The sequence below is a fragment of the Cupressus sempervirens genome, chromosome 10, assembly GCF_028749045.1.
Source record: "Cupressus sempervirens isolate cs-2001-9-10 chromosome 10, ASM2874904v1, whole genome shotgun sequence".
Classification (NCBI taxonomy): Eukaryota; Viridiplantae; Streptophyta; class Pinopsida; order Cupressales; family Cupressaceae; genus Cupressus; species Cupressus sempervirens.
Genome location: NC_143127.1, coordinates 163,900,915 through 163,923,248, shown reverse-complemented (window position 1 = coordinate 163,923,248; position 22,334 = coordinate 163,900,915). Strand labels below are relative to the sequence as shown.

At 35.0% G+C, this 22,334-nt stretch overlaps 1 pseudogene across 1 annotated transcript; it reads left to right on the top strand.

Moving 5' to 3' along the window:
• The first annotated feature begins 18,167 nt into the window (after positions 1 to 18,167).
• On the top strand, positions 18,168 to 21,741 carry LOC149533112 (pentatricopeptide repeat-containing protein At2g03880, mitochondrial pseudogene; annotated as a pseudogene). Its single transcript, XR_016356811.1, has one exon. The product of XR_016356811.1 is annotated as a pentatricopeptide repeat-containing protein At2g03880, mitochondrial pseudogene (transcript).
• The last annotated feature ends 593 nt before the right edge of the window (positions 21,742 to 22,334 follow it).

Genomic DNA, 22,334 nt, shown 5'->3' with positions numbered 1-22,334 from the left:
ACACAGTGAGTTGCAACAGGTCACCAACAAGTTGGTATTACCCACATTTGATGGCAGTAGAAAAATGACTACTCATGCTTGGATTCATAAGGTGGATACTTTCCTATCTTTGAAGATGATGATAGAATTTGAAGCACTCAAGTATGCCACTTTACACTTAGATGGGGTAGCACATGATTGGTGGACACATGGCATGATCACATTGCAACACAATCAGGTAACCACTTATCAAGAGTTTGTGGATAGATTGATAGAAAGGTTTGATAAAAAAAATCTTGAAGTTTATTTCCAGGAGTTAGCCCATGAGATAGTCAGGAGGTTTAGAACAATTTATCAATGACTTCCAGAAGCTTGCAGTGATGGTGCCTGACATTTCAGAAAGGAGGCTAGTCATTTTATTCACAAAGGGATTAACTGAACCACTCAAGGGGTGGGTAAAGGCCTTTGATCCTCCTACATTATAGGAAGCCATGAAGAAAGCCCACAGTATGGAACTTGCAGCTCTAGCAAACCAGTTTAGTTCAAAGAGTTCTTCATCATTTAGAGATAACAAAGGGGAATTTAGCAAGGGTAAAGAGAAGGTTAGTGACTCAAAAGACAAGCTAGCTACACCTTGGGATAAGGAAACACTTAATGACCTACGTAGGAAGAAGCTATGCTTCTTTTGCAAAGGTCCCTATGAGTTTGGTCATGATTGTCCTATGAAGCCTAAGGGGAAGGCTAACTGGGTGATGTGGGCTTATTATGAAGGTTTAGCTTTAGACATCTCAGAGAACCATGATGAGGATCTTGATGAGGCAGAGGGTGAAAAAGAGGTAGATAGTGCTGAGAAAAAAGAGGCTCCAGAGATACATTTATAGGAGGCACATCTTTCTAGTATTCAAAGAGAGGGATCTTTCAGATTTTGGGGAGTCTTGGCAGGACAAAAGATTATTACTCTATTGGATACAGGTGCCATGCATTATTTCATTGATGCATGATTTTTGGAGAGGCATGGACTCATTATTGAGGAGTTCGAGGGACTGAGAGTTAAGGTAGCTGATGGATATACTCTTCATTGTGATAGAATGGTGCAAGTCTACCTTTGCACTTGAACAACTATGAGTTTAAGGTTGACTATCATGTGGTCAACATGGGTAACATGGACATAGTACTTGGGATGCAATGGCTACATTCTTTGAAAGAGGTTACCCTGAGATTGGAGGATATGGAGATATGATTCGTGGTGGATGGCAAGACTCATGTGCTGAAGGCTATCCGTAATGGTGATGTCAGGACTATCTCATTTAGGCGGTTGGAGAGATTAGCCAAACATAATAATATAGAGTGGGCAGAAATATGCGCTTTGATGCCTACCCAGGAGGGGCAACATAAGACTAAATATCATCCAGATATTCAAAAATTGAGAATCAAGTATGGGAAGGTACTCAGTGAGATCCCACCAAGCAGGCCACCAGATAGAGGTATTGAGCACATTATCAAGTTGGAGGAAGGTGCTAAGCCTATCATGATCACACCATACCAGCACCCAAAATGACTCAAAGATGAGATCGAGAGGACCATCAACGAGTTGCTAGCAATCGGACACATCAAACCAATTAAGTCACCCTTTACATCTTCTGTTGTTTTGGTAAAAAAGAAGGATGGTACTCTATGAATGTGTATTGATTACAGGGTGTTGAATAAGAGAACTATAAAGAACAAGTATCCCATCCCACACATCGATGAGCTAATAGACGAATTGCATGGGGCTTGTTATTTCACAAAAAATGATTTGAGATCAGGCTATCACCAGATCAGAGTTCGAGAGTAGGATATTGAAAAAAATGCTTTTAGATGTCATTACGGGCATTTTGAGTTTGTAGTCATGCCTTTTGGTTTGACTAATGCACCTACCACTTTTCAATCCACTATGAACGAGGTCTTCCACCATCAGTTGAGGAAATTTGTGCTAGTGTTCTTTGATGATATTTTGATCTATAGCAGGACATGGAAGGAACATTTAGAGCACTTGGAGACAGTATTAAGCATTTTACAGAGTGAGTCATTGTATGCCAAAGAGTCCAAATGTGATTTGGGGATGACAGAATTGTTTTATCTTGGATACATCATTAGTGTGGAAGGAGTGCGAATGGATCCTAAAAAGATATGTGCTATTGTTGATTGGCCACCACCAGAGAACCTTACACAATTAAGAGGGTTCCTTGGTCTATGTGGATTCTATCGCAGGTTTTTTAGTGGCTACTCATGACATGCAGCGCCCATGACAGATTTGCTAAAGAAAGGGGCATTTGTGTGGACTCGGGATGCACAGGAGTGTTCTATGTGGTTCAAGGAAATAATGACTACATGCCCAATATTAGCATTACCTAATTTCACAAAGCCATTTGAGCTTCAATATGATGCTTTTGGAGAGGGAGTCGGTGTTGTACTCATGCAGGACAAGCACCCTATAGCCTATGAGAGTAGGAAACTCAGAGGGGCTAAGAGATCATTCAACATATATGATAAGGAGATGTTGGCCATCATGCATGCCTTGGCCAAATTTAGACAGTATCTTGTGGGAAGCAAATTTTGTATTAAAACTGATCATAATAGTTTGAAGCACTTTTTGGGACAGCGGGACCTAAATGATCGTCAACAAAAGTGGGTGAGTAAGTTACAGGCATATGATTTTGATATCACATATGTTAAGGGGACACAAAATATTGTTGCAGATGCTTTATCCCATAGGCCACACCTCACTTCTATGATTCAGATATCAGAGGATTGGTGACACTTGATTATAGCAGAATATGCCAAAGACACATGGGCCTCTGCTATAGTGAAGGGGACAAAAATTGACACTAGATACCCTCTCATAAATGATTTGATCATTTAGAAGAATGGGATTTACGTAGTCCCAGGATCGAAAGTGAAGTAGTTGATTTTGAGAGCATTCTATAATTCACCTACAGCAGGCCATCTTGGGTATTTCAAGACTTACAGGTTAGTACGGGAACAGTTCACTTGGAAGGGACTTAAGGCTAATGTTTTGTAGTATGTGTGTGAGTGTCATGTTTGCCAACAGAACAAAAAAGAGCACACTTATCCAGCAGGGCTCCTATAGCCACTTCCTATTCCTAACAGGAAGTGGGAGTGCATCTCTATGGATTTTATTACGGGCTTGCCCATGGCCCAGGGGCACGATTGTATCTATGTAGTGGTGGATAGGCTAGAAAAATATGCTCACTTCTTCCCTATTGCTACTACATACTCAGTAACTCAAGTGATAGCGGTCTTCTTCAAGGATATTTTTAGATTACATGGTTTTCCTCGGAGCATTCTGAGTGACAGGGATAGCCCCTTCATGAGTCACTTTTGGCAGGAGGTATTTCGGTTGTGTGGCACTGAGCTTACACCTAGCACTAGTTATCACCCATAGACTGTTGGTCAAATAGAGATTGTAAACAAATGGGTGAAAGGGTATTTGAGAAATTATGTGGCAGATCAACAATGAGCTTGGGTCAGATGGATATATCTTTGTGAGTATTGTTATAATACTACATATCATATGACTATATAAATGACACCCTTCATGGCACTTTACGGTTATGAGGCACCTAGTTTCTTAGATTTGTTGTTGGGAGATATTCGATTACCCTATGCAGGTGAACTATTACAGGAAAGTAAGGATATAGTTGCTACTCTCAGAGACAAAATTGCTAGAGCTCAAAACTAGCGAAAATAGTATGCAGACAAGAAGAGGACTGAGTGTAGTTTTGAGGTAAATGATATGGTTTACCTCATGTTGTAGCCATATAAGTAGTCCACTCTCAAGAAGAGTGGTATAGAGAAACTCAAGCCATTCTATTATGGACCATTCAAGATCATCAAACGAGTTGGTGAGGTGTCTTATGAGTTGGAGCTTCCCAAAGATAGTAGAGTGCACAATATGTTTCATGTATCACACCTCAAAAAGGTGTTGGGTCAAAATGTGATGCCTTATGTAGTATTACCTCCCTTGGATGATGAGGGGAAATTGATCTTAGTGCCAGAATCCATTCTGGATAGTAGAAAGAAGCAGCTTCGTAGGAGAGTAATTAGAGAGTATGTAGTTAAGTGGAAATATTTACCTATTGAAAATGCTACTTGGGAGGGAGAAGTGATTTTGCAGCATCCAACATTAAGATTCCTTGAGGCCAAGGAATTTTAGGAGGGGCGGACCTGTAATGTCCCATTTTTTTGGAGGAATTAATTATAAAGTTATAAATTAAAAAATATGTATTACAAGGTAAATTTATAAATTAAATTAAAAAAAATCTTCTAGAGGTTGCTAGAAGAAGCAGAGAAAAATTAAAAAGGGGGGCCGACCTATCAAGGAAAAAAGAATAAATAGGCATTGAGGTCTCATTGCCTATCATTGATATTTATTATTTCTTTTTTTTGATGTGCATTGTGGAGCCTAGGATTTCTGCAAGTAGTCACAATTGGCCATTGAGAACGAAAACTCTCAATTGGTATACAATTTTGAGGGTGTGAAAGATCACCTAAATTATTGCAACTGTGGGAAGGATGTTTCAGTACTTTCACTTGTGCTCAATTGTTGGTTTGGAGTTTCGGTTGGAGATGCACTTTCATCATATCATCTTCAACATTCAGTCTCCACCATTTGATCAATCCAGGTTCTCATTTCAGTTTGTAGTTGTAATAAGTTCTCAATTGTATATAGCCAGTTAGGGTTTTCTGTAATGTGCCAGGTCATAATGTTTCAGTGCTGAAAATTAACATATCATTTGTAAAAATATTTGGTTTTCATTGAATGAATACATTGGCACTATTATTTCCTTATTTCAGCAATATACTTTAGCAGTGTATTAAATTTAGGGTTTTGTTTAGTGGCCTATTGGTACGAGTCATTACAATTTAAACTAATACTTTGTGTTATTAACTAAGACATTTATAATCTAAGATCATTAAATTAATAATATGTTAATCGATAAAATACTAATGTACTTAATACTTAATTAAGAGATAATTTTTGAGTTGACTATTAAACTATCAATAGGTTATAGGAGATAATATCATTAATCATGGCGATTAAAAATATATAAAGTATTTATTTACACTCATACCATAGGTATTTATGATGTTTTGAACAGAAACTTTTAAGTCAAAGTGAACTTTAGAATATTAATTTAGTTGCAAAACTAAACTTGTATTATTATTGTGATTCCTTACTATATGGTTTTGTTGCAATTTCTTTTATGATATTTTTGGAGGCTATGTAGTTTGCTAATTAGTATTTTACACTAGAGGCTATGAGATTATATTTTCTATGTGAAATGATAAAACTATTTTTATGTCTCAATTAGTCTGTGCATGATTCAGAGTGTGAGTAATCCATCTTGTTCCAATCATTATGTCTTTTAACCAAAAGGGGTGATGACCATTATTTTATCAAGCCCAATTCATTTGGTCACCTTATGTTATCATTTATGTTGATCTATGTTCTAGATGGTTGTGTTGCAGAGTATGTTATTTTATGATTTATTGTATTTAATGTGAATGGTTATATTTATGTGTGATGTACTCTATGATGCAAATGGATGTTAGTGATATTGGTTTATTATTCTCATGATCATGAGACTTAATGGATTTCTACTATGATTATGGGATATCCATTATGGGATAGATGATTCTTTGAGATATTATAATGAGATGGACAATGAATCCTTGTGTGGATGTGATATCCTTTCCTATGCTCCATTATTTTACTTTGGTGACTTTCATGATTATGGTTTATGAGAATGTTTTTAGTATTTTTAGATTTTTTTGAATGGATCATTAGGGTAGGTTATCTAGATGTATAGGGGGAAGTGGCTTCAAATGGGGGTTAAGGCCCTAAGAGGCTACTGCGGTAACTAACTGTAAGTATCTTAATTAAGTGATAATACTACACATTAAATGTGGGGTTTTAAAATGAATTTAAAAGATTAAGTGTTTCTCACCCATGTCTCGAGTGCTAATATAGGCTACGATGAGATTATAGAAGATGTTTGATTGTGATCTTGCATAGTTAGTTTCATTGTCTATGCAAAATGATTACTAATGCTGCATAGAGTCAATAGGGGGCCAAAATATATACAGACTACAAGGGTAACCTCAGAGTTGACTCATGTGATGAAACTTCCCCATATGCATCTTAGGTTTCCTACATATTTATATTTATGGTTTTGTTTTTTGTTTTTTGGGTTGCCTTTGGGATCATATTTTTGTATGAGTAGCACTATTTGTTGTAGAGAGCTTTTAGGATCCTTACCTAGGATTTGTGTTGTTTATTGTGTGGTTTGATTACCCATGTGTGGATTGTACACTATCTTCCTTGCATGGTGGAAGTGGTACCTAGTTGGGTTACCATGAGGTCAGGAGGTAGTGATTTCTTACCATTTGGGTCCCACATAGATTGACACCAATGTTGAATATTCCATTGACAAAGTTGTACCATAATTAATCTTATTCTTATCTTGGATACTTTCTATTTAGATGTTGTATATGTATTCATGTACCTTATATCCTGAGATCATACAATATGATGTAATATATTTTGATGTACTTGTATTTATTATTACATACCCTGTGACATGTATAGTAGATGTTGTTATTTGGATTTGTTGCATTGTATCATTTGTACTCATGTATCCATTTATGTGATTATGTATATGTTATTCCTTTATGAATATGGACATTGTACTTAAGATTAAAACTAATTAATAGCACCTTCTTAAACACGATTCAATCTGAAGGAACCCTTGAGGTATGGAAACTGTATTTGTTATTGCTTATGTGTATATTACTTTTGCATTATTATCTTATGTGGTGTAAACTTTTTAAAAATATATTCAATATTGTAACATACTAGGTTAATTTCTCGTGGGTTCCCGAATGAGGGATTATAGGGAAGACTTATTTAAAAGAGAGGAGACTACTTAATGGCTTAACTCGTTAATGCATTATTTATTACATGGAAGTGAAAGAAATTTATAAACTTGCTAAATGACCCACACATATGGGAAAAGGATCAAAATGAATACTTGGCACAAGATCCTCGTGCAAAAGCAATATAAGAAAAAGGATGAAAAAATCAAAAGAAAAGCATGTTAGGGTATTTAGAAATGAAGTTTACCTAATCCATGGACTTTTCTAAAGGGGTCAAATTTATAGGAGAGCCAAAATTATAGGAGGTTAGAAATGAAAGGAATTACCAAATATGATATTCATGATATTAGAAGGTATGGGAAAAAGGTAAGGTGAGACATATTACCAATTAGAAGTGATTGTATTAAATGTTTATGTTTATGTCTATTGTTTCTAGTAAGATGAATGTGTATATAACATTAAATAAATATTGTATATCACATTTTGATTTATAATAAGTTGTTGAATAGATAAATAATAATTGATATAAAATAATTAAGAAATATGTTGTGGACATTATACTTCATATATGGGATTATAGGTAATAATAAATACTTCCATGATAATGATTATATTTATACAAAGTTAAATTGTAAATGAATTAGAATATTTAATTCCAAATCCTTCATTCTCTCATTATAGTCCTAAGAGATGATAGCTAGTGTTGTGTAGGGAAAGGCAAAGTAAATCCAAAGAGTATAGTGGTGTCAAATGCCCTATGACAAGTAAATCTACACTCTCCTTAGGGTGAGTTTAGTAGGGAAGTAAGGAATCAAGGCTTAAAAATTCTAACTACCAAATACATTATGAATTCTATATGATTTCCTTAAATTTAATTAGTTGATCATGAAGTAATGGGAGATCAACATTGGCTATGATCAACCTCAGAGTGGAGGTCATCACAACTGGTATCAGAGCATGATCTTTCCATCTTGTAGGGTAAGAGATTAAAATAAGGAAATATTCTGATGAAATAAAAATGAATCTAGAAATATGTGTATACATCATGTATGCTCCATGTCTCCATGCATCAATGTGTGTTTTTTTGTGTCTATTTTGCATCTTCACATATTCATGCATATGTTTCTTATGGATCCTCCTATATAATATAGATATATAATCAATGTTGCATATCAAGTATAATTCACTGAATAAAAGGATTTATGAAGTTTATATGAATAAACCTCTTAATATAAGAGGAAATATGATGTTTTAGCTAATTATCTTATTTCGACCACTATACGAGCCTATGAGTTGATAGATGGTGTTATGTAGGGCTTAGGGTAGATTAAAACCAGAGGATATACTAGATTCATGCACCCTACAACAAGTAAATCAACACTCTCCCTAAGATGAGTATAGGAGAAAAGTAAGAAATCAAGGTTAAAACACATGATAATAACTAGAGGCATTATAAGATTGTTTATAATTTGAGCTATTGATTTTAAGGGATAGTGTCTAAATTATAACATCTCATGTGAGAAATAGGAATTTCCTAAGGGCAAGAAATTTGAGGAAGGGTAGACTTGTCATGAACCCTAATTGGACACTATATTATACCATGTACAATGAGTTAAAATAAATAATAAATTAAAAATATATATATGTTATAGATATAGATCACTAATATAACATTATCTGTAGTATTAATTAGTCTATAACATATAGATCTAGTGTTAATACCAAATAATGAAATAACCCAATATAAATAATAAATGTTTATTCACAAATAAGGATGAGTTTATAAAAAAATAAATTAACTAAAAAAATGAATAAATAAACATGCATTTATAAACCCCACTAGGTGACATGTCAAAAGACATGACCCTTGACAGAGCATACTATTGGAAATAACAATGGGAAAGTGAATTCTAAGAGGTGGGGCAGTGTGAATCAACACTTCAAAACTTTAACGACAAACATTCACCACACATCCAACTCATAATCAATCATATAAAATAGAATAGCTAACTACACATAGTATCCATAGCATAAAATAAATAACACATGACACAATAAATTTGTTACCTAGAAACCCTCTAATGAGAAGGTAAAACTAGGGTGGAGATGATACCCAAAAATCTTCACTATTGCAGCTGTAAAGTGTAGCCAATTATAGTTACAATAAGCTTGATCATAATCTATGATCTACCCTATGAGGGTTCTTCCCTATTAAAGGCTTACAAAGACCTATAGGTATCACCCTGTTAAAGGGTTTTAACACCCTACTAAAAGTGTTCCTTGTTAGAGGACTTAAACTTATAATAAAGCAAGCACTTGGTTAAGAGATTTACATAAGAATGTTAAGACTACTCTATTAGGAGATTTACTTTGCATCACCTTTTAAAATGATTCAGCACCATGATCCTTCATTTAGCACTCTGTTGCTAGATGTCAGATCTTCTCTTTCTTGATGTATCCTTGATCCTTCTAATCAGATATGTCCCCTATGTCCTCTCTCTTCTTTCCTTTGTTCTCTTTAACTAGTTATGTAATTCAAATCATTATCAAAACCTCCATAGCCACCATGAATGCTCTCTCTACACTTAGCATTCATCTCCTTCCATGCATTCACTCATCATACAAACTCTTTAGGGTTTCCCTCCTTAAGTAGACATAGGTAGACTAGGCTTTAGTAAGAATCAACGACTATGGTTGATCCATATTGCCACTTAGAACATCCCTTAATTTTATTGGTTGCATGTACTATATAGGGATTCATAATATACCTCCATACATATCTTCTAGAATCTTTAAAAAATCATTAAGTCGACCCAAAAATGGTTTATATAGAAGTTTGTGTCATTACAAACAACTATGTCCAAAATTGTTCACTCAATATCTGAAGACTCTAATGCTTAGCCATCACTATATTCTCAATGTTGTAACTCAACTTTTGAATGGCTCAGGATACATTATTTACTTGGCTCCTAAATCACTCGTTGTGTATAGTTTTCTCAACTCATGAGTGACTCCCCACACACTAGGTATTGTTGACAATTGGTTAATTATGATATGTAATTGTTGTCATTAATGGAAAAACTCAATGTACATATTGATAGGAAAACTCAAAAATAAAGATACTTAGTTTTTGGTTATCAAAAAATTGTCTAAGTATAGAATTTGATTTATAACAATGTATTGTTTTGTTTATAACATGTTGCAGACATCGTATTATGACAAGAAAAGTTACAAGGAGATAGTATACATGTTGGTGATGACATGTACAACCTTAGAAGTTTGTACAAACTGTATAGAATAGAGTTAATCATGTTTTGATGAAGCAGGACAGTAGAATTGAAAGAAATAATTGTTTTGGTTGGAAAACAATTACTTGTCCAATTAGGGCTGACATCCTAGATGTTTACTCTAACTTGGAAAAGTGAATTTTAGTCCTAGCTGATGCAACATTATTTTATGTAAAGGCATGGTATTTATGCAAAGGAATTCTTGCAATAAAAAGAATGTGTGCTTATGATTGTGCTATTGTGTATCAAGTGTGTGAACTTGTAAGCAAACTTTTGTGAAAATGATATATGCAAAGTTTTGTATAAACTATCTGGTGATCTAAGATCAAGATGAAGAACAAAGACCGGTGGAGGAAGGAAAATAACAGTAGATTACTTGATTGAGCAGTGAGCTCTTCATGTAGTTGAAATTTCATGTTTAGGGTGTGGGCTCTTCTTGCATACATTATACCACAACTCCTAACAAGGTTGGAATCTCCTAATAGGGATTCAAAGTCACCTAACAGGGACTGCTATACTAAAGTTGATCATTGACTCCTAACAGGGTCCATCCTCTAACAAGGAACATATATATCAGTATATTATCTAGTGGGTGTCATCCCCATTAGGGTTTTCCCTTGGCCAAGGTTTCCCTAGTTAACAAAATATGGTGTTATGAGTTATCTTTGTGCATTGTTACTATTACTATTTAGCATTAATTTATTTCTTTTTATGCATAGTTTAAAGTAAGTAATAATATCTAGTTGGCAACTAAAGTTTGTAGATTATTGATTCACCCCCCCCACCCCCCACTAATCCCTATTTCTAACAATTGGTATTAGAGTGTAGTTACTTTGAAGAGGCTTAACAACTTAAGTAAGATCCCTATCGATATGAAACAGTCGATGAAGAACCTCAAAGAAGCTCTTGAACAAATTGATCTCCTTTTTAAAGAAAGAGATAAGCTAAAGGAAAGATATGAAGACTCCAAAGTATACATTGGTTAGTTAAAAGAAAAGATCGAACATCTGAAATCCAAGTTTGAATCTACTGAATTTGGAACTACTGATGATGACTATTCAAAGTTGAAGACATAGTAAAAAATCTTGAAACATGAATTAAAGATTACAAATCTAAAGTTGACTTTGAGAAATGATCCTAGCAAGTTGAATTTGATTTGAAGACTGAAAATGTAGATTTGAGAGCAAGTCTAGCAAAGAAAATATCTAAGTTTGAAAAATTGAAAGAAGATCATGAAGAACTCCATAAGTACAATACTATTGTGAAAGATGAATTGACACAGTGCAAACAATAGCTTGAGAAACTTTATTCTAGCAGAGAAAAGCTTGATGATTCTATGTCTATATAGAAACCTTCTTATGACAAGACTGGTCTTGGTTATTTAATTAACATGTCTGTGAAGAAACTTGAGATTAGATTAGATCCAAGAGAAAAAGACAAATCTAATGATAAGATTGAGTCAAGTCAATATTCTAAGAAACCTAAAGAAATTGAGCAAATCAAGGAAGTTGAAATCTTGGATGAACCAAAGCAAGTGGAGACTCTCAAGACAACCAGGTATGAATTTAGAGGTAAGTGTTTTTTATGTAATGAAATAGGTCATATGAAAAGAGATTGTACTAATAATTCATTTAATCATGTTAAGGACTTTTATTGTCACAATTATTATGGTATGGGTCATAAGGAAATTGATTGTAGGAAACCTATGTATGATAATAGTAGAATGTCTATAAATACTAATCTTGCAGATAGAAGAAGATCTACTAAAAGTACATCGAGAGAAAGAAGATCTTATGATGATAAAAGACAGATCGTGTGTTATAAGTGTAACAACTTAGGACACATTGCTTAGAATTGTCATGCATCTAATGATCAGTAGAGTCCTAGAAGTAGAGCACATATATGTCAATTATGCAATAACTTTGGACACACAACAAGGTACTATAGAATGGACAAAAAAATTTGAGATAGAAGGAACAATGGAAGAAACTTTTGGAATAGAAGGAATGATGGAAGGAACTCCGAAACTGGCAAAAACAATGAAGAAAAAAGAAATGTTGTTAGTGAACTTTGAGAAGAACTTAATGAAGCATTTGTGAAAGGAATAGATATCTCAAAATAAAAGTTAGATGATGATGAGATAGAAAGATCGAAGGTAGTTATTGAGTTTGATTCAATAAAGTTGAATTAAGCTTGTTCATAACATTAGAATTTGAGAACTTCAGTCAGAGACCAAATTAGAGGTACCAAAGTTGGAAAATGGTGTATCTAGTTGTGTTTAGATGGTACCTAAGCTTGCTTGTGATTTGGAGCTCATCTAAACAAGTTATGATGAAATTTAGAGTTACTAGTATTATAGTAAGAGTATTATAGTATTATAGAAGGAAACCCTAACTCTATGTTGTCTATCACTTTGAACAACATAGTCTATTTGGAAGATGTCTTGATAACATGTTTCTAGATATTAAAAAATGGGGAAGAAATTTAAATAAAGGGGGTTTCCTCAGTCAAACCTTTATTTAGGAATCAAGCTTGAAATGAAATAAAATAAAGGAAAGTGTATTGTCATGTGGTAGATGCTAGATCTAGGAAATGAAGCATATCATGCCATAGTAATGTAAATACTTCTTTGAATATAATCAAATATATTTGATGCAATATCTTTGACTAAACACAAGCCCAAAAGAAAATCATGAAAAGAAAAAATCGTTTGGAATAGATGTTACAATTCGCCACAATGTTTGATTTAGGATAAGAGAGATATAAATTGAATGAAAGTAGGTGGAGATGTATCTTCTTCCTTGATATAAAATGTCCTTGTTTAGCCTCTAATGAGGGGAAAGAAGATAAACCTATGAAATAGAAACACCTTGAATGCTTGAAGAATCTTGAATCCTTGAATTTGATAACTTGATGCCTCTTGAACTTTTTTTCTTCCTTGCACTTGATGGATTGAGTGATGGAATGTGATTATGGATTTTCTAATAATAGATAACAGATGCTAAAATGAGGAGAGATGGGTTATTTATATGCATCTCGCAACATTTCAAGGGTTGAAAATCAAGCAGGCTAACCAAGGGACTAAATTTCCCACCAAAACTATACCACATACCTCTAGGCCAAATTTGGGCCCAAATATTCAAAGATAGAACACTAATAGCATTTTGTACCTTGGAGAATGAGTCAAAATTTGGTCAAGGTGGCAAGAAAATAGGATAGATGCAAGATTTATGAGTATAACCCATTATGACATGGGGAGAGGTCATGAAGGCCAAGAATAAGGATATACAGTCTAAGTGATAAAATAAATAATTGGATTGGATTAAAAAATAGAGGACCACACCTAAAAATAAGGGTCAACCTTAGTTTCAAGCAAGATTGAAAGGGATAGAGGATTTGCATTTCAATTTAGGCATGCATTGTCATATGAGGTCCTACTATAGAAAATATACTAAAGAGACAAAATAATCCTTAAATTTTACACAAAGTAGGTGCTTGCAATTTAGGATGGTAAAAATGTGATCCTCCTTCATAAAAAATCGAACATGTGTCCTTATTTCGTAGGTTTTACTATTTCTTATTTCTCTACCCAAATTATATGTGAGACCCATTAATGAGAACCTGCTATATATCTACCCTGTAGATTGTTCAATTCCTTGATCCTAAAACTTTATTATTCTAGTAACCCCATGTGATATCTTCTTTCATCATTCATCACAATCAAGCTTCATATTTGCATGCTAGTATCTTGATATCATCTTGTAAGTTTCAGAGGATTGGATTTTTTCTTATATTTATTTTCTTTAGAGTCTATTGCAACTTTTTTCTATCCCTCTTATGGTTTCATTGTTTTATTCCATCTTCTTAGCATTCTATCTATTTCCTTTTTTATAGCCATTGGGTTTTCCCCGTCTTCCCTTATCCATTTTTAAATACATAATGTCCTTGCATTCTTCTCCTTGCCAAGTAATTATTATCATTACTTTTTGCATCTTCATGATCTAATTTTATATATCCTCTTATTTCTTCTATCTATATTTATTCTCCTTTGTTTTTTATTAAGTAAAACAAGTTTTACAGGGATCCTTTGTTATTCTTTTGTGATTCCTACAATTTTTCCATTTTAGCTACCATTCTTGTCATGTCCTTTTTCAATGAATATGATTATAAGATTCCCAAATTTAATGTACATGTGAATCTTATTACAATACCCTGCAAGATAGCTAACTAGAATGTTATTCACTTTAACAATTTAGTTTTATTCTATATTTTCTCTTCATCAATGTTTGTTTGCAAGTAGAATGAAAATTAATTTATGTATTTAGGGTAGTTGTAGAAAACATAATAGTGTTTGACAGATCAAAAATAGAGTTTTCATTTTTTTGGGGTTATTTTAGGCATAAGTCAAATCCACCTCTAGGGTAAACCCCCGTTTCTCTAGATCTAACACATTTGACTGTGTCAATTATGTTATTATCAATGCCCCCTTTCAACAAAGAGACTCTTAAAGGTATTAAAGTTTTTTTTAGAGTTTCATATAGTCTTTTGCATCCTCTAGAATTCATTTCATTAGTTTTATTTGGTGGCAAGATTTCTTTCTATCTATATCTATTTTTAGTAGAAGCATTTCTTTTTATCTATTTTTATCCTTCTTTATGTATAAGACATTATTTTTTCGATTTATTTTATTTTATTTACATGTCACAATTTACTCATTCCAATCATCCAACCCATCTAGAATCACACCTCCAAACATTTCAAATCATTATGAGGTCATCTATAATAACAAATAGTTTGATCTTGATGCCAATTGTATGCAACCACACCTTTTACCCTATATCTTATTGCTTCTAGATTTAGACTCAAGCTTCTACATTGTATTCGAAGCTATTCCACCACCTTAGCCTACTTCAAGATGTATTTGATTCCATTGTTTTATTGTTTTTTATTTATCAACCATAATTGATAATTTCTTATTTCTATCTCCTAATTTGTTTCTAGTGTTCACCTCTAAGTGTTATCATCTTTCCATGTTTTCAAGTCTTGAAAATATTAACTAATTACAAATAAGTGTTTAATTGAATCTAATTTTTTTAATTTAGACTACTTTAACATATATTTTATAAAGGAATAACTAAATAATACTTTTTTCCTTTCTCTTGGAAATAATTAATTGGCATTAAAACCAAACACACCATTTATGTATGACAAATATATATAAATGAAGCATAAACATAGAACTAAGCAAAAAAATTAGTTGAAAAAACAAAATTAAAAACTATTAAGATTTTAGAAAAAAATAAAAGTGACCAAACAATAAAAATACATATAACTAAAAATAAAATGTCCCCTTTCTGATTTTGTAAAATTTGCATGTATTGCCATGTAAAGGTTTAGCTAAGAATAAAATATCAAAGATAGTAGAAATGAAAATATGAAAATAAAATTGAGCTAAATAGGGTGAAAATTTGTGTGGATGAATGATGTGTGTGTGTGTGTGTGTGTGTGTGTGTGTGTGTGTGTGTGTGTATGAGAGAGAGAGAGAGAGAGAGAGAGAGTTAAATAGAAATTATGATAGAAGAAACATAAAGAATTAGCATACTATGTGATAATTCCTTTCTCACTTTGTTTGAAGATGAGGAAAATGTCTCCAATACTTCACAATGCCTTGACACCTTTTGTCTTGCCTCTAGTTCCACTATTCAATGGAACACCACCCTATGCTATAGACAATCTTTTCTTACATCTCTTTTAAGGCTCTCACAACATGAACAGAAATGGAATCTGCATGGACATGTTTTTCTCTTTCTTGGCATCCCTTTTGCCTTTCAAGCTTCGTTTGTGGAGCTTTCAAATGTTGTTCTTGCCAAGATTGAGAAGAAGCTTGACTACTAGATTACCAAGCCTCTTTTTTTGGCTGGTAAGTTCCAAATTTGCTCTAAGGTTTGGCTGTTATCCATGTCTATTATTCCTCCTATTGGGCTCCTTTCAAGACCTCTTAAATGAAGCTAGAGAAACTCCTTAGGGATTTTATATGGGCTTCTAGAGCAGATCATCATGGGTTTCACAAAGTCACCTGGAAATATTGTTGTCTTCCCAAGGAGTTTGAAGGCCTTGGCCTTCTTTCCATTCAAAAGTAGGGTATAGCCTTATGTGCCAAGTGGGTTATTTGTGCCCACACTAGAGACAAGGCCTAGAAAATCCTTCTTAGACACTACATTTCTTCTTGGTTTTGAAACAACAAACCGACTTTGAAGAGGATTGGCTTTCAAACCCTTCTCATCACTCTTGAACCAATGTAAATCTAGGGCATTTTTGTTGTCAAGAGCATTTGGAAACCCTGGGAAGCCATCAAGTCGTGGATTTGTTAGGCTAGAGATGATTTTAGGGATGGGCTTTCTATGAACCAACATAACATTTGGTGGTCTCCCCTTTTTGTTATTTAAAGGGTCTCACTTGCTAAGGTGTAGGGTGCCAGTGCACTAGTGTTTTTCAAATGTGGCATGAGGACACCTAAAGATTTATTCTCTCGGGCTACTACAAGCCTTAAAACATGGGATGACATGTAAATCTAGTTTCATCTATCTCGTCCAAATCGACAAACTTTTGACACATTGGTCTCTGCTTTGCTTCACGCATGCTTCACAAGCTAGGTATTCAACCTGTCAAGCCTCAGTGGAAGGATTGGAAATGGTATCCGTGCACTCCTCTTGCTAATTACAAGCCTAAGATGGGACACCTCTAGTTGGTGCCACATTTCCCTAAGGTTGATACTCTCACCCAACGTTGGCACCTATAGTCATCTCAGTGAAACTAGGGACTTGAATTTAACACTATTTGGACTACCACCACAAAGCCAAAAATTGTACACTTCTCTTAGTGTGTTCTTTTCCAAGGCTTGCCCCTAGGTTCTCAACTTAAGCATTTACAAGTTCCTTATCCCTAGTCTCCTTTTTGTTGCCAATCTGAGACCTTTTCTCCAATCTTTTGGTTTTGTAAAAGAGCTCAATAGTATTGGCTCTAGATTTATGATTTTTTCAAACCCTTTAGGCATGTGTCTTTTTTCTTGGCATAAGATTTTGTTGGGAGGAGATTCGCCTAGAATACCCTTCAAATACACTCAAATTTGTTCTATTCACGCTATGGAAAGATAGAAATGTTGTTCTTTTCAACTACAACTTTCTTGATATAAATGTTTCTATGTACACAAAAGCTTATATATGCAATAATGTAATGATGCAAATTCAAGTACAGGTAAAAAAGGTGGCCCACCTATAGGAGCTGCTCAATACTTGGGCAATGCACCATGTATGGTGGCCATAGTGTTGCCAGATTTTGGTTCTGCTAACTGCACTTTGCCCAGTGGTTGCAATCGAGGTCACAATTCCTCCACCCGATGCTCCCAAACTCCTTGGTCCCAAACTCCCAACTACTCTTCTGGGGTGGGAATAATGGTTGGTGTCATGGTCAACTTCTCCATCATGGCATAGCTTTCGCTGGTCATAGAGTGCCCTTGTTGCTCCTATGGCCTGAGACCACTTCTTCAAAGAGGTTGTTCCCTTGCCTAACCCTAGCAATTTTGCCTCTTAGGACCGAGGAGGAAAAAGAAAAAGAGAAAGAAGTTGTTGAAGATGGGTGCCCTTGCAGTATGAGACTTTTATTAATGGTTTTTTTATGAATAGTTTATAAGATTTTCGATCTTGATGCTATGTGAACTGTCACGAATTTAAAAAAGATAAAAGATAAAAGATTTATGTATAAAATTATTTAAATAATACATATAATGTCACAATATAATGTCACAATGCTGACCAATGAACACAGAGAGTCAAATGTACTACAATTAAATACTATTCAATCCCAATTGTCACAGCATACAATTTTATAATAACTTAATTAAGATTTTATTTTGTGTAGTAAATTTACTAAAGGTATCAATCGGAATGTGAAGGGAGCAGGCTATTCAATTTGCGTGATCCAACTTGGATTGGAAGGAAGTTGGTATCCCAAATGGCAGTGACAATGTTAGACTGAATTGCAATTTTTAGCTATCCAATTACGATCATAAAATGTCATCCGCTACTCATCTCAATCTCAGAGCGGAGCATTATGTTCAAGGAGTCCCTGCACTTTCTGCTTACTACACACAAACCCCCTGAAGGCTACTTTACATATCTTCAATTGTTGCAGACCTCCATTTTCAAGAACGCGCTTTCACAAGGGAAAAATGTCCACTCTTTCATCGTCCAGGTGCGATTTGTATATGCGATGCGTACAAGTTTTCACAATAAGCTTATTGACATGTATTCCAAGTGCGGAAGTTTGGTGGACGCTCTAAAAGTCTTCGATAACCTGAAAGAACGAGACAGCGTCTCATGGAATACAATTATTGCAGCATGTGACAAACATGGGTATCCTCACGAGGCAGTTAAATTGTTCCAGCAAATGCAACATACAGGTTCTCAACCCGATCAGTTCACATTTGCCAGCGTACTCCCAGCCTGTGCCAAAATGGGAGCTTTAAAACAGGGTATCGCTATCCATCAAAGCATAGAAAATAGAGGAATGTTATCAGATGTTATAGTTGCAAGTGCTCTGGTAGACATGTATGCAAAATGTGGAAGCATAGACAGAGCCCATGAATTGTTTGACAAAATGCCTCATCGAAACGTGTTTTCGTGGACTACAATGATTGCAGGATATGTACAAAATGGATTTGTTGAAAATGCTTTAGTAACTTTCAAGCAGATGCAATTAGCAGGTGTAGAGCCAAATTCCACAACCTTTGCCAGCATCCTCCCTGCCTGTGCCAAAATGGGTGCTTTGGAGCAGGGAGTGGATATCCATCGATTCATAAAGGAGAGAGGGATTTTGTCAGATGTTGTACTAGCAACTGCCCTGGTAGACATGTATGCAAAATGTGGAAGTATCGACAAAGCCCGTAACCTGTTTGACAAAATGCCTCAAAGAAACGTGGTATCATGGACGGCGATGATTGCCGGATATGCACAAAACGGATTTGTTGAGAAGGCTTTAAATACGTTCAAGCAAATGCTGTTGGCAGGTATAAAGCCGAATTCCACAACCTTTGTCAGCATCCTTACCGCTTTTGCCAAAATGGGAGCTTTGAAACAAGGTGTGGACATTCATCAAAGCATAAAGGATGGAGGAATTTTGTCAGATGTTGTTGTTGCAACTGCCCTGTTAGACATGTATGCAAAATGTGGAAGCATAAACAAGGCACGGGAATTGTTTGATAACATGCCCCTAAGAAATGTGGTCTCATGGAATGCTATGATTGCAGGTTATGTACAAGATGGATTAACTCAAAATGCTTTAGAGACTTTTAAGAAAATGCAATTGACAGGCGAAGAACTGGATTCCGCAACCTTTGCCAGCATCCTTCCTGCCTGTGCCAAAATGGGAGCTTTGGAACACGGTATGAAAATCCATCAATGCATAATGGAAGGAGATTTTTCGTCAGATATTACAATTGGAAATGCTCTTTTAGACATGTATGCAAAGTGTCGAAGGATAGACAAGGCACATGAAGTGTTTGACAGAATGCCTCAAAAAGATGTCATCTCATGGAATACCATGATTGCAGGCTATACGCAAAATCGAATGGTTGAAAAGGCTTTAGAAACTTTCATGCAAATGCAATTGGTAGGTGCAAAACCAAATTCCACAACCTTTATCAGCACCCTCCCTGCCTGTGCGAAAATGGGAGCCTTGGAACAGGGAATGGACATCCATCAAAGAATAATGGAAGGGGGTTTTTTGTCAGATATTAGGGTTGGAAATGCTCTGGTAGACATGTATGCAAAATGTGGAAGGATAGACAAGGCACATGAACTGTTTGATAGAATGTTTCAAAGAGATGTCATCTCATGGAATGCAATGATTACAGGATATGCACAAAACGGATTTGTTGATAAAGCTTTAGAAATTTTCAACCAAATGCAATCAGCGGGTATAAAGCCAGACTCCACAACCTTTGCCAGCATTCTCCCTGCTTGTGCCAAAATGGGAACTTTAGAGCAAGGTATAGACATCCATCAAAACATAATGGAAGGGGAGTGTTTGTCAGATATTGTAGTTGGTAATGCTCTGGTAGACATGTATGCAAAATGTGGTAGCGTAGACAAGGCTCGTGAACTATTTGACAGAATGCCCCAAAGAGATGTCATCTCATGGACTGCAATGATTGCAGGATATGCACAAAATGGATCTTGCATGGATGCTCTCAAAATCTTTGAATTAATGAAGCAGTCTGGAACATATCCTGACATTGTAAGCTTCACTTGTGTTCTATATGCATGTAGCCATGCAGGTTTAGTGGATGAGGGTTGCACATACTTCAATCACATGAGTAATACTTATTTTATCACACCTACAATTGATCATTATGTATGCATGGTTGACATTCTTGCTCGTGCCAGCTATCTCGAGGACACCCTAACCTTTATCATTAAGATGCCAGTTAAACCTGTGGTGGTTGTGTGGATGAGCTTTCTTGGGGCTTGTAGATTACATATGAATATAGGCTTAGGATTATTTACATCGACACTCCTTTTTGATTTGGATCCTAAAAACGCAGCGACTTATGTACTTCTCTCAAACATGTATGCAGAAGTGGGCTTGTGGGGTGAAGTGCAAAAGGTTAAAAAAATGATGAAAGATAGAGGAATTCAAAAGGTCCCTGGATGTAGTTGGATTGAAGACCATAAAATGGTACATGTTTTTTGTGTAGGAGATAGATCACATCCACAGACAAGAGAAATCTATTCAAAGTTGGAGGAATTGGCTTGGGAAATGAAAGCGGCAGGGTATTTTTCAGATTCAAAACATTTACCTAATGATGTGGAAGAGGAGGAAAAAGAATTATTTCTCTGCCATCATAGTGAAAAGTTGGCAATAGCATTTGGATTATTAAACACACTCCCTGGAGCAACTGTTAGAGTTGTTAAGAACCTTCGAATATGTGCTGATTGCCACACTGCAACAAAATTTATCTCCAAGATTGTTGCGAGAGAAATTGTGGTGAGAGATGCAAGCCGTTTCCATCATTTTAAACACGGAGAGTGTTCGTGCAGAGGTTATTGGTGATGCTAAATCAAGCAATCTGAAAAACAAGCTTTCACTATAGCAATATTCACTGGATCAGACCTGCCGTAATAATGAAGGCATGACGTTTCATTTTCAGTTTGAAAGGTTTTTGTTTCTGTTTTGAGTATTTAGCAATCAAGCTCATATTGTTGGCATTGTAAAATTAGATGGATGGAGTGTGATATAGACCACTGCTTTTGTCAAAGGCCTGTATTATGGTAATATGAATTTTATGTATGAGATTAAAAACTGGAGGAACTGGAGAATGACAAGAAAACAAGAGGCAAGGAACAGTTGAAAGTAAATAGAAAGATGCTTGACCAGTAGGAAATGCAAGAAACAGGCTTACAATTACCCTTTCTGTTATAAACATTTCTTTTTGTTTGGATTATAGCTAGATAGTTCTAATGAATTTGTAAATTCAATATGTGTGTGTGTGTATATATAAATATAAAATCTAATCTCAGTATATTTGATTATAGATAGAAATCTTCTGCAGTTTTTTCTCTTACAACTAAGAAGATTGAATGAGATGGGGGGACCATAATGAAAGTCACTCTTCCAAGCAATATGTATTTTCTAAAATGCCAAAAATACACACTATGAAATAGTTAAGATCCTTGAACAAATGAAGATCCTCAGCCTGAATCATGAACCAGAAATCCATAAGCCATATGCAATTATAGAGCATCCATACAAGTGCATAACCCTTAATAATTCATGGATGTCTGTTAAGGAAAAATTTATAGAGTCATGCTTCCTCGTAGCGAGTATCAATTCTTGAACAGGACTCCAATCACACAGAGAAAACATAGGCACTTTACAAACAAGCAAAATATGTAATTTTGTCTATGACTGACCAGCTTAAGTGTGGTTGAAATGTTTGAGAAAATACAGAATACGTGTAAACTAGACTCCACAACCTTTTCCAGTATCTTCCTAGCTGTATAAAAATGGTAGCCATAGAACAGGGTGTATGTCCATTAGAGGACATTTGCAACGAGTTTGTCAGATGTCATA